The following is a 13,224-nucleotide window of genomic DNA, read 5'->3' as shown; positions in this document are numbered from 1 at the left end:
ATCAAGACCATCCCCATGGAAATGAAATGCAAAAAAGCAAAATGGCTGTCTGGGGAGGCCTTACAAATAGCTGTGAAAAGAAGAGAAGCGAAAAGCAAAGGAGGAAAGGAAAGATATGAACATCTGAATGCAGAGTTCCAAAGAATAGCAAGAAGAGATAAGAAAGCCTTCTTCAGCGATCAATGCAAAGGAATAGAAGAAAACAACAGAATGGGAAAGACTAGAGATCTCTTCAAGAAAATCAGAGATACCAAAGGAACATTTCATGCAAAGATGGGCTTGATAAAGGACACAAATGGTATGGACCTAACAGAAGCAGAAGATATTAAGAAGAGATGGCAAGAATACACAGAAGAACTGTACAAAAAAGATGTTCACGACCCAGATAATCACGATGGTGTGATCACTGACCTAGAGCCAGACATCCTGGAATGCACCTTGCTAATTCTTACTCATTTTTTTGTGGTTGCTCTTGTTAACATGTATTTTCTTTCTTTTTTTTTATTTTTGCCTGTGCTGGGGCTTCGTTGCTGCTCGGGCTTTCTCTAGTTGCAGAGAGCGAGGGCTGCTCTCTAGCTGTGGTGCGAGGGCCTCTCGTTGCAGTGGTTTCTCTTGTTGCCCAGCGTGGGCTATAGAACGAGTGGGCTTCAGTAGTTGCGGCGGCTGCCGCTAAGTCGCTTCAGTCGTGTCCGACTCTGTGCAACCCCAGAGACGGCAGCCCACCAGGCTCCCCCATCCCTGGGATTCTCCGGGCAAGAACACTGGAGTGGGTTGCCATTTCCTTCTCCAATGCACAAAAGTGAAAATTGAAAGTGAAGTCGCTCAGTCGTGTTGGACTCAGCGACCCCATGGACTGAAGCCTGCCAGGCTCCTCCGTCCATGGGATTTTCCAGGCAAAAGAGTACTGGAGTGGGTGCCATTGCCTTCTCCAGTAGTTGTGGCACTTGGGCTCCGTAGTTGCATTTTGCAGGCTCTAGAGCACTGGCTCAATAGTAATGGTGCACAGCTCAGTTGCTCCGCGGTACATGGGATCTCCTCATAGCAGGTATCGAGACTGTGTCTCCTGCGTTGGCAGATGGATTCTTTACCGTGAGCCACCAGAGGAGCTGCCTGACTCATTTTTAACAAGTCAAATCAAACATCTTCCTCAGTGGTGCCTTCCCGACCATCCTGCCTCCCTCTGCACCCAATTAGTTAAGGCTTTTGTAATGTCATCCCCAATCCTGGTTCACAACCCTCTGTATGTAATTATTTACCTCCCTCCTGCTCCATGTCTGACTCTGTAGATTCAAACCCTCTGAAGTTACTGTAGCATTTGAGTGCCCTGTATCTGGGTCCCTATAGGATATCCTCAGCTCTTTTTTTTTTTTTCTTTTTTTGGTGCAGGATCTTGGTTCCCCAACCGGGGTGGAACCTGCACCCTTGGCAGTGAAAATTTGGAGTCCTAACCACTGGACCACCAGGGAATTCCCAGCTGCTGCCCTTTTGAAGGAAGGTTTTCTTTGTGGTGTTGGTTTTGCCTTTCTAGGGTGACCAGATCGTCTCTATTTCCCTGGCACTGGAAGTCTGGGGTCCCAAGGAACACCTCAGTCCCAGGCATGTGGGTGATTGGTCAGCTGACCGTTCGTGCTCTGGGACAGGTTTGGGTCCTGGGTGGAGGCTCTTGCGCCCAGGCCTGAGTCCTTGTCATGCTCCTCACCTCTCCCCGGAGTCTGTGAACCTGACTCCTCCTCCGTGTCTGTAGAAAGCAGAGTCTATGCTCCACTGACCACGGGGGTTTCCTGGTGACCCTGTCGCCACCTCACTGCCACTTGTCAGGCTCCAAGGTCTGCAAGAGACAGAATCCGAGAGGCAGAATTCCTCGTACACCTCCTGTTCTCCTAGACAGCCCGGGCCAAACCCAGAGGCAGAGAGTCAGCGAGAGGTCAGGGCTCATCACTGATGTCCAGGCTGCATCTACCAGACTGTGCTGCAGGCCACATGGAGGGCTTTTTAAGAACTACCCATGATTCTTCCTCTCAAAGCTTCATGAGAGGTCAATTCCTTTTTTTATTTCTACTTAAAAATTTTTTTTTTAATTTAAATTGAAGTATAGTTGACTTACAATGTTGTGTTAATTACTGCTGTACAGCAAAGTGAGTCAGTCATATATATATATATATATATATATATATATATTCTTTTCATTATGCTTTATCATAGGATATTGAATATGGTTCCCTGTGCTATACAGTAGGACTTTGTTGTTTATCCGTTCTCTATATAATAGTCCCCATTTGCAAACCCTCCCCTCCCACACCATCCATTCCCCAGCCCCGTCTGCTGTGGCCACCACCAGCCTGTTCTCCATGTCTGTGATTCTGTTTCTGTTTCACTGATAGGCTCGTTTGTGTCATATTGTGTCATGTTTTAGACTCCACATGTAGATGATATCATGTGGTTTTTGTCTTTCTCTTTATGACTTATTTTACTTAGTATGACCATCTCTGGTTGCATCCATGTTGCAGCAGATGGCATTCTTTCATTCTTTTTGAGGGCTGAGTTGTATTCTATTGTGTATATGTACTGTACCTTCTTTATCCATTCATCTGTCAGTAGACATTTAGGCTGTTTCCTTGTCTTGGCTATTGTGAATACTACTGCTAGGAACACAGGGGTACATGTATCTTTTTGAATTGTAGCTTTGTCCAGATATGTGCCCAGGAGTGGGCTTGTGGGATCATCTGATGCTTCTATTATTAGTTTTCTGAGGACCCTCCATACTGTTTTCCACAACAGCGTAGGAGGGTTCCCTTTTCTCCACATCCTCTCCAGCATTTTGTTATTTATAGACTTTTTAATGATGGCCATTGTAATTGGTGTTGTACCTCATTTTAGTTTCAATCATATTTCTTAAAAAATCAGGAATGTTGAGCATCTTTTCATGTGCCTGTAGCCATCTGTCTTCTTGGAGAACTGTCTTTTTAGATCTTCTACACATTTGTGAATAGAGTTGTTTGTTTTTTTGTTCTTGAATTGTGAGCTGTTTATTTATTTTGGAAATTATGCTCTTGTCAGTCTCATCATGCAAATATTTTTCCCATTCTGTAGGCTGTCTTTTTGTTCTGCGTATGATTTCCCTTACTGTGCAAAAGCTTGTAAGTTTAATGAGGATCCATTCGTTTATTTTTGTTTTTATTCCTATTGCCTTGGGAGTCTGACCAGGAGGTCAGTTCTTTACCCAACCTGCTAGGAGGATCTCAGGAGAAATGTCTCCATGGATTGATCCTAAGACCAAGAGCAGAAGTTTCCTGAGCAGTTGGTTGGTTATTAATCTCAGAGACTCTTAGAACCGTGTTATTGAGCAAGTCATCCTTCCTTCATCAGCTGTGGGGGATGTCTGGAGCACACTTGTGTTCCACTCCCCCAGTGCAAAGCATTTAGGACATCGTGGTCCCCACTTTGTCCTTGTTCCTGGTGTGTGATGGCCCCACCTTGCTATTTCATTCCTCTTTCCCCTTCTTTGCTTTATTGACGTAAAATTACATCCAGTGAAACTGCACACATCTTACGCATACAACTGGATGAGTTTTGACAACTCAAATGTTGACACCCATGTACCAACGCCCAAATCAAGAAAAAGCACATTTCTATCACCCAGAAAGTCTACTCATATTTCTTTACGGCCAACTTCTCACCCTGAAACTATCCTTTCCCTGCTTTTAATACATTCTCTTACTGCTTTTCATGTAGACTCCCCCACCCCCACTGGTTGTAGTTACTTTATATATATATATATATATATATATATATATATATATTTTTTTTTTTTTTTTTTTTTTTTTTTTTCCTTTTTGGTTGTGCCACAAGGCAAGTGGGATCTTAGTTCCCTGACTGGGGACCAATCCCAAGCCCCTTGCACTGAAAGTGTAGAGTCCTAATCACAGGACTGCCAAGGAAGTACCCATGTAGTCTTTTGAATATCTTAAATCTTCTCTTGCAATGAGAAAGAGCATGAGTAAGGAGGGTATTGTAATGAGGGAGATGTCCCAGCCCTGGCTCAATATTGTACAGAGCTTCCCTCCCACCTGGGAGAATGACAGAGCGTGGAGTGCTAAAGAAGCTCGGATCCCACCATCTGAGGCCTTCTGACCACATCCAGGTTCCCTGCCACACCCTCCTCCCCTCTGTGTGTCTGGAAGCCTCCTCCATGTGGTGCTGCCCAGCCTGGGGGTGCTTCCCAGGACTCCTCCTCGTGTGTGACTTGTGTCTTTGTTCACTGTCTCCCCCCTTGATAACCATCATGGATGCCCCCCTTCCTTCAACCCAGCCCCAAACTAGTCTTCACATTTCATCCTGCAAACCAGTGCCTGCCACTGTGCTGAGTGAGGGAGACGCATAGACAAGGCTGAGATGGTTTTGGCCCTCTGGGAAGTAAGGGGCTTGCTCACGCATACGTGGAGAAGTCACCTCACAATACAAGACTGCATGTGACCTCAGGAGAGGAGAATTACTGTGCATTTATGCACACGAATGTCTGCAGCAGTCTAAGGTCCTCGAGTTTATTAAGCCATTCAAAAATATTTATTTAATTTTGCTACATGCAAAGCACAGTTCTATAATTTTATTTTTTTTGGCCATGTGGCATGTGGGATCTTCATTCCCTGATCAGGGATTGAACCAGCAGCCCCTGCATTGGGAGGGTGGCGTCTTAACCACTGAACCAGGGAAGTCCCCAGGCACAGTTCTAGACACATCAGTAAACTGTGAGGTCCCCTGCCCTTGGGGAGCTTGTACTGTCATGGGAGAAAATACACAATAAATGTGAGAAATCAGTAAATCGTGTAGACTGTGAGAAAGTAACCATTGCTATGGCAAAAAGGAAAAGAACAGGATCAGGGATCAGGAATTTGGGGCGGCGGGCCTGATGCAGGATTAAATGAGGTGGTCTGGGTAGGTGTCACGGAGCAGGTGAGATTTGAACAAAGACTTGACGGGGGAGGGAGGAAGCCAAGCGGGTATCTAGGAAAGCCCATTCTAGGCCAGGGGTTCTCAGTCTGTGGTGATTCCTCCCTAGTACTCAGGAGACTTTTTGCCAACGTCTAGAGACATTTTTGTTGTCACAACTGTGTGTATGTTTGGGTGCTGCTGGCTTCTACAAGGGAGAGGCGGTAAACATCCCACAATACACGCAGGACAACTCCCACGACAAAGAATTAGCCAGACAGCCAATGGTGCCAAGGTGAGGAAGCTGGTCTGTAGCGGAAAGAGCCAGCGCAAAGGATCTGTGGCAGAAGCATGCCTGGCATCCATAGAAGTGCCGGGAACCCATATGGCTGGAGGGCGGAGACAGAAGCCAAGGTGAGAGGCAGGCATGCCAGCTGACATAGGGCAGGGAAGCAAGAGATGACTGACATGAGTCATCACTGCAGGGTTTGAAGTGGAGGTTGATGTCATCTCACTGAACATGTTTGAGTCTCCATCAGGCTGCTGTGCTGGGAACAGGCTGTGAGACCGAAAGCCAGTGACCTGAGAGCCAGTTTGGACTTTCCCCTCTTTCTTCCCCATCGTCTGCCCCCGCTCACTCCCAGCTGCCTCAGAGCAAAAGCAGCAGCTGTGAGATGTGCCCCCCTCCCCGGTCCCCACCCCCGTCCTGTCCTTTCCCGGCACAGGGCACAGGCCAAGCCCCAGGCAAGGGCTCAGGATTCCCCTCCAGTGCATCCCTTCAGTGCGCAGGCGCACGCCCACATCTCCCGGATGAGAGAGACACTGCCCAACCAGCCCCAGACGCAGAGCTGTCCTTCAACGCAGGAGAGTCTGGGAGGGGGTCACCATCATCAAGTGCCAGCCTTTCATAAATTGAATCTCTTTCTTATGAAAGATCCTAGGGGTTCCCTGTACCTTACTGTATGACTTCTTTATGAGCAGCCATTCCTTTTCCAGATAAAACAGAAGCAAAGAATTAAAACTATGTAACAAAAATAACTAAAAAACACCCTCCACTGGCCCTGGAGCCCCTCTTCAGCTACCATCTCCCCTCCTCTCCTCCCTACCCCTTTGCATCAAACCTCATCTTCACCCACTGCAGTCTGGTTTCTGCCTCCCCCACTGCACCCAAACTGTTCTCACCTCTGTGTCCTTAAATCAACACAGTTGACAACCTCCTTGCTCCCTGACAGCCGGTCTTCTCCTCCTGCCCTACCTGGGCTCCTCTTCTGGTCTTCTGGAGTTCCTCAGCGGGATCTTAGTCCATGACAGGGACTGAACCCAGGCCTCCTGCATTAGCAGTGTGGAGTCTTAACCACTGGACCGCCAGGGAAGTTCCCAAACAGCCTCTACTTCTCTCTCTCTGGGTGATCACCTCCCACAGATCCAAATAGCATTTACATTCATTTAAAATATCATTTATAGGGGCTTCTCTGGTGGCTCAGTGGTAAAAAATCTGCCTGTCAATGTAGGAGACAAGGGTTTGATCCCTGGTCGGGGAAGATCTCACATGCCTCGGAGCATTTAAGCTCGTCCACCACAACTAGTGAGCCAATGCTCTAGAGCCCAGGAGCCACAGTGACAGCCCATGTGCCGCAACTACTGAAGCCCACGCACCAAGAGCCCATGCCCCACAGCAAGAGAAGCCACTGCAGTGAGAAGCCCGAGCACCACAGCTAGAGAGTAGCCCTGGATTGCCACAACTAGAGAAAAGCCCGAGCAGCAAGGAAGACCCAGCACGGCTTAAATAAATAAACATTTTTTAAAAATATCATTTATAGCATCAGCCTGACTCCAACCTGAAATATCCAAGCACTAGCCTTCCCTGCTTGGGCATCTCACGGGTACTTCAGACCTAGCAGGATGGGATGGAACTCTGTCTCAGACTTGTTCCTCCCTGGAGGTCCCCATCTCAATGCATTGCACCCACATCCACTAGGTGCTTGTTCTGTCTTTATGATTTTGAGTACTCTAGGTCAAAACTAGTTGCTGCTTAGCCTCTTGGGGTGATCCTGTTTCTGGCACCAGTCACGCAGGTGAGTTTGGCCATGAACACACAACATCTTTGTTCTTGTCATCTGCTGTCCCCACACCGCACCGCTGGACGCACAGCAGCTCCTGAACTGACAGGTCAGGTGAATGAAAGCTTCAATGAGGCATTCTTCCTGCTCCCTGAAAAATGGGGCCTGCTCCTCCACTGCAGGGAGAAGCCTGAAATGCTTTTTCAGAATCATGCCTAGTCAGACTACAGAGTACATTTCTTATATCCAACTACAATTTCCTCTTTGTATAATGAAAATTGCTTTCAATGCTCCTTGCATCCAAATGAAGGCTCAATAACTATTTGTTAGCAGTGAACAGAGAGTGATACCTCAGTGATTGTTAGCTGATGGGCGTGAACATGACTTAAGTATAAGCAAAATGTAAAGAAACAAGCCTTAACCTCCACCAAAAAGCTAAGGACAAAGCTGCCACCAGCGTGGGCATTAGGTCTCATTTGGAAGCCAAGAATCTGATCATCTGTCTGGGCAATTTCCTACCATAGGCACGTTGCTAGGAGGTAAAGCCTTCCACCCTCAGTAGAGACCCTATGGCCAGAGGTTCACTTTCCTAGCACCCCTTGCAGCTGATGGGGGTGACACATGACCCAGGCTGAGTCAGGTGGACCACTGCCCCCTGAGATTTTGGTTTGAAGGCTAGAGAAACAAAGCCACATGAAGCGTATCCATCTCAGGGCCAGCGGCGGCCTCCAGCGTCCAGGGCCAGTGGTGCTGGCAGTCCTGGCTGTGCTTCTGTGTCCTGCAGGGCCTGTGGCGGGCCTGCCCTCAGCAGGCCAGATCCGCAGTGAACATTGCTCCCTGTCCATGCTGTGACTCCCTTGACTAGGTTTGTTTCCTGAGCCTGGCTATCCAACCTTCCCGGAGATTCTGGGAGCCTATGGCCTTCTTTCTGATTGATTTTTGCTGCACCGCACAGCTTGTAGGATCTTGGTTCACCTACCAGGGATCGAACCTGCACCCCCAGCATTGGAAGCTCGGAGTCTTCACTACTGGACCGCCAAGGAAGTCCCCCTACGGCCTTCTGATAAACTCCTTTCCAGCTTGTAATCACCAGGGATGGTTTTTATTGCTAAAAACTCTAATAACTCGCCACAGACAAGAACTTAAGGGTGAGGTGGAGGCCTTATGTCCTGCTCATCTGAGAGCCACGCATCAACTCCAGGCTCAGGCTCTGACAGGGGACTCCTCCAGCAGAGCCTGAGCAGGACCCTGAAGTGGTGGGGTCAGAGGCTGAGAAAGTCCTTCCTAGAGTGAGGTCCCCAACCAGCAGTGGAGGCGTTATCAGAAATGCAAATCCCCCTTCCCGGATCAACAGAACCAAAGGTGCCAGTGGGGGCTTCTTGGTAGTCCAGTGGTTAAGACCCTGCCTTCCACTGCAGGAGGTGTGGGTTCGATTCCTGGTCAGGGAACTAAGATCCCACATGTCACAGGGTGCAGCCAAACATTAAAAAAAAAAAAAATGCTGGTGGTGAGTCCCAGCAATTGACACTTTAAGGAGCCCTGTAAGTGACTCAGATGTACCCTAAAACTTACCCTGGAACTTCAAGGAGGAGCCATGTGCAGCAGAAAAAGCATCAGATAGAAACTAGAGACCTGGTTCTAGCTCCTAACTAGTTGACTTTGGACTCATTTGCCTTTTCTGAGTCTAGTTTCCTTTCATCTATAAAACGGGGCTTGTGACATCACCACAGAGGCTTTGTGTGAGGATCAAATTAAATAACACTGTACACATACGGTGCCAAGCCTGATAACGGGCCCCAGGAGACGCCCAGGAAACGACAGCCGTCACTGTTCAGAATGGTTGCAACTCGTTCTCTTAGTAGACATCTGTGCAAATTTGGGCGGGGCCCCTAGTGTCTCAGCCTCTTTTTCTCTCTGTAACATGCAGATAACAAGCCTCTCCTCCTAGGCTGGTTAGGAGAATCAAGGAAGATAATATATGAAAGGAACGTTTTGTCCAAACTGAAACATGAAACTGTGAAAACGCAAAATGAAATAAAGTTCAGATATATTCTACCTAGGGGACGTCCCTGATGGTCCAGTGTCTAAGATTATACGCTCCCACTGCGGGGTTTGATCCCTGATCAGGGAACTAGATCCCACATGCCACAGCTAAAGATTTTGAATGCCACAACAAAAATTGGAGGTCCTGTGTGCCACAACTAAAACCTGGTGTAGCCAAATAAATAAACAAAAATTTTAAAAATAAACCAAAAGTATTCCACCTAGACAGCAAGATACCAACACAAGGCGAGGAAGGGCTTTCTTACGGGTTTCTCATGAGGCCTGGGCTCCCACTGTGGGTGGAGGCTACATTAGGCATGGAGGATCCAGCAGTGAACTGGCAGATAATAGTCTCTGCCCCTGAAATTGTTCATGATTTAACTCTCAACTCATTCAGGCCAGAGTGCTGCTCATATTTCTACAGTAAAACATTTATGTAGATCTGCCTCTTGAGAAATTTGTATGCAGGTCAGGAAGCAAAAGTTAGAACTGGACATGGAACAACGGACTGGTTCCAAATAGGAAAAGGATTTCGTCAAGGCTGTATATTGTCACCCTGCTTATTTAACTTATATGCAGAGTACATCATGAGAAATGCTGGACTGGAAGAAACATAAGCTGGAATCAAGATTGCCGGGAGAAATATCAATAACCTCAGATATGCAGATGACACCACCCTTATGGCAGAAAGTGAAGAGGAACTCAAAAGCCTCTTGATGAACGTGAAAGTGGAGAGTGAAAAAGTTGGCTTAAAGCTCAACATTCAGAAAAGGAAGATCATGGCATCTGGTCCCATCACTTCCTGGGAAATAGATGGGGAAACAGTGGAAACAGTGTCAGACTTTATTTTTCTGGGCTCCAAAATCACTACAGATGGTGACTGCAGCCATGAAATTAAAAGATGCTTACTCCTTGGAAGGAAAGTTATGACCAACCTAGATAGCATATTCAAAAGCAAAGACATTACTTTGCCAACAAAGGTCCATCTAGTCAAGGCTATGGTTTTTCCTGTGGTCATGTATGGATGTGAGAGCTGGACTGTGAAGAAGGCTGAGTGCCGAAGAATTGATGCTTTTGAACTGTGTGTGGTGTTGGAGAAGACTCTTGAGAGTCCCTTGGACTGCAAGGAGATCCAACCAGTCCATTCTGAAGATCAGCCCTGGGATTTCTTTGGAAGGAATGATGCTAAGGCTGAAACTCCAGTACTTTGGCCACCTCATGCGAAGAGTTGACTTATTGGAAAAGACTCTGATGCTGGGAGGGATTTGGGGTGGGAGGAGAAGGGGACGACAGAGGATGAGATGGCTGGATGGCATCACTGACTCGATGTTCGTGAGTCTGAGTGAACTCCGGGAGTTGGTGATGGACAGGGAGGCCTGGCTGCTGCGATTCATGGGGTCGCAAAGAGTCGGACACGACTGAGCGACTAAACTGAACTGAACTGATTATACGTGTGTGTGTGTGTTAGTCATTTAATTGTGCCCAAATTCTTTGTGACTCCATGGACAGTAGTCCACCAGGCTTCTCTGTCCATGGAATTATCCAGGCAAGAATACTGGAGTGGGTTGCCATTCCCTTCTCCAGGGGATTCTCCCAACCCAGGGATTGAACCTGCGTCTCCTGCATTGCAGGCAGATTCTTTATTGTCTGAGCCACCAGGGGAGCCCAACATATTTATATATACACACATGTATATTTATATATATTCATACATATGTGCTTGTGTGTGCTCAGTCGCTTCAATCATGTCTGACTCTCTGCGACCCCACCAGGCTCCTCTGTCCATGGGATTCTCTAGGCAAAAAGACTGGAGGGGGTTGTCGTGGCCTCCTCCAGGAGATCTTCCCGACCTAGGAATCAAACCCGCATCATCTCCTGCATTGCAGGTGGATTCTTTACCCACTGAGCCACCTGAGATAACATATAAACCTTTGTTTCTCTGCATGTGAGTGTCAAATTTGTGTGCGTATATATAATTACATAGACTTGAGTTAGATTTAAACTGAAGAAAGATTTGGAAACACAGATTTTAAAAACTGTGGTGCCAATTCCTTCCTTACTGTATTCATTTGTTTAGACCAGATGACACATACACATGGCTATAGAAATCTATGGCGACTCCAGTGCTCTTGCCTGGAGAATCCCAGGGACGGGGGAGCCTGGTGGGCTGCCATCTATGGGGTCACACAGAGTCGGACACGACTGAAGGGACTTAGCAGCAGCAGCAGCAGCAGTACAGTCCATGGTGTCGCAAAGAGTCAGACACAACTGAGCGACTTTCACTTTCAGGACCTTTGCACCTGTTGTTACCACTACCTAGGTTATCCTATATCCTTAGTAACCCACTTCACCAGGCTGACTTTTACCTACCTTTCGATTTTTAGGTAATCCTTCCTTGAAGTTGAGAAGGATGAAGAAATCAGCGTTAGGAATTCCTATTACAAAACCTCTTGACATGTATTTTTCCAGCACGGCACTTGCCACAATTGTAATTGATGAAGTGTGTCTTTGTCTAACAAGCTGGAAACAACTCCTTTAGGAAAGGAGGACTGTGTGTGGGGTGGGGCTAGGTGTGGTTTACCTGGTTCCTATGTGGGACTGGGAGAGGATATGATGGATACTCTGGAGCAGGGAGAAAGGAACAACCAAACAATGGGGAAAGATTACTGTGAAGCTTTTGCTCATGACCCCCTCAATCCACAGCAATGCTAGAATAATTCCCGAAATGAATCTTATTTCTAGTAGAAATGGGTAGTGCTGCTGCTGAATTTCATAGTCAGGATGTTACCGGGTGAAATAGAGATGGCCTTAGAGGATGCAGGAGGGTGGTGGACATGTGATGCATAATAAGTAAGCAAACCTTGGGGAACCAATAAGAAATTTTGGAGAAGGAATAAAGTTGGCATGCGGCCAGGAGTGATGGCTCTCTAGGGGGACAAGTGGATTACATAGGTTTAATGTCTGTCTCCCCTAGACAGTAAACTATGTGAGGTCAAGGATGGTCTCTTTTGTTCTCTACCCTTTGCTCAGCTCACAATAAAGTACTTCTCACATGGTAAATACAATTAAATATGTGTTGAATGGAAAAAAAAAGAAATATATGGCGAAAATTCTCTCTCACCACAGACGCTCAGATTCCCAGCTCTTCTGCTGCAGGGGGAATCCTGGTACCAATTTCATGTGTCTCCTTCTAGAAACATAGGCTGCGCTTATGCAAGTTACATGTGTGTGTATGTTTACATGTGAGTTTCCATATTTGCTCTTTTAATGATATATAACAGAGCTTGTTCCTTAAACAGCTGCACGTGTAAATTAGGTTTTGTCCACGATATCTTGACCTCAAGCAATTCAGTTCAGTTCAGTTGCTCAGTTGTGTCCAACTCTTTGTGACCCCATGGACAGCAGTACGCCAGGCTTCCCTGTCCATCACCAGCTCCCGGAGCTTGTTCAGGCTCATGTCCATCGAGTTTTTGCAAGCAATTCTTCGACAACAAAACACACTGCTTGAAAGTCTGCCATGGACTGCCTTGGTGGTCCAGTGGCTAATACTCTGCACTCCCAATGAGGGGCCGAGGTTAGATCCCTGGTCAGGGAACTAGATCCCACATGCTGCAACCAAGAGTTTGCATGTTGCAACTAAGGATCCGGTGAAGACTGAAGCCTTCAGTGAAGACTGAAGCCCCCACATGTGGTACGGTCAAATACATAAATAAGTTCAAGAACAGAATGCCACGATGTGATCCTAGCTCTCCCCTTTACCAGGATTCCCCTCTAGCAGGATTCCCCCCACCCACCTGGCTTCAGGCCTGATTTCTTTCAGCACGTTTTACCATTTGAGACTCTGAAAGCTGGACGGTTCATCTGAGGCCTTACCAAAGATCTGAAGCCAGTGGGGACCAGAATCCAGGTTTTCCATTTCCAGGCCCACTTCCAGCCAGAGGCTCAATGGCTGTTGGCAGACACCACAAGTGTATTTTGTTGTTTGTGACTGACTGATTCGTGCGTTTACATTTGCCTTCCCCAAGAGGGTCTGAGGTGGCTGCCAGTGAAGTATCAGGACTTGTGTTTGCTTTTACCGTTTTCTCCTGCTTGGAGGGAGGCCAGATGGTCTGAGCCATTGCAGCGAAGCTAGAACTGAGTCAAGCTGCAGCTCAGGGCCAAGGCTGAGGTAGGTGCCAAGGGCCAGAGGCCAAAC

This window comes from Bubalus kerabau, chromosome 4 (genome assembly GCF_029407905.1).
Source record: "Bubalus kerabau isolate K-KA32 ecotype Philippines breed swamp buffalo chromosome 4, PCC_UOA_SB_1v2, whole genome shotgun sequence".
NCBI lineage: Eukaryota > Metazoa > Chordata > Mammalia > Artiodactyla > Bovidae > Bubalus > Bubalus kerabau.
The sequence above is the reverse complement of the archived record's forward strand: the minus strand, read 5'-3'. Positions refer to the sequence as shown.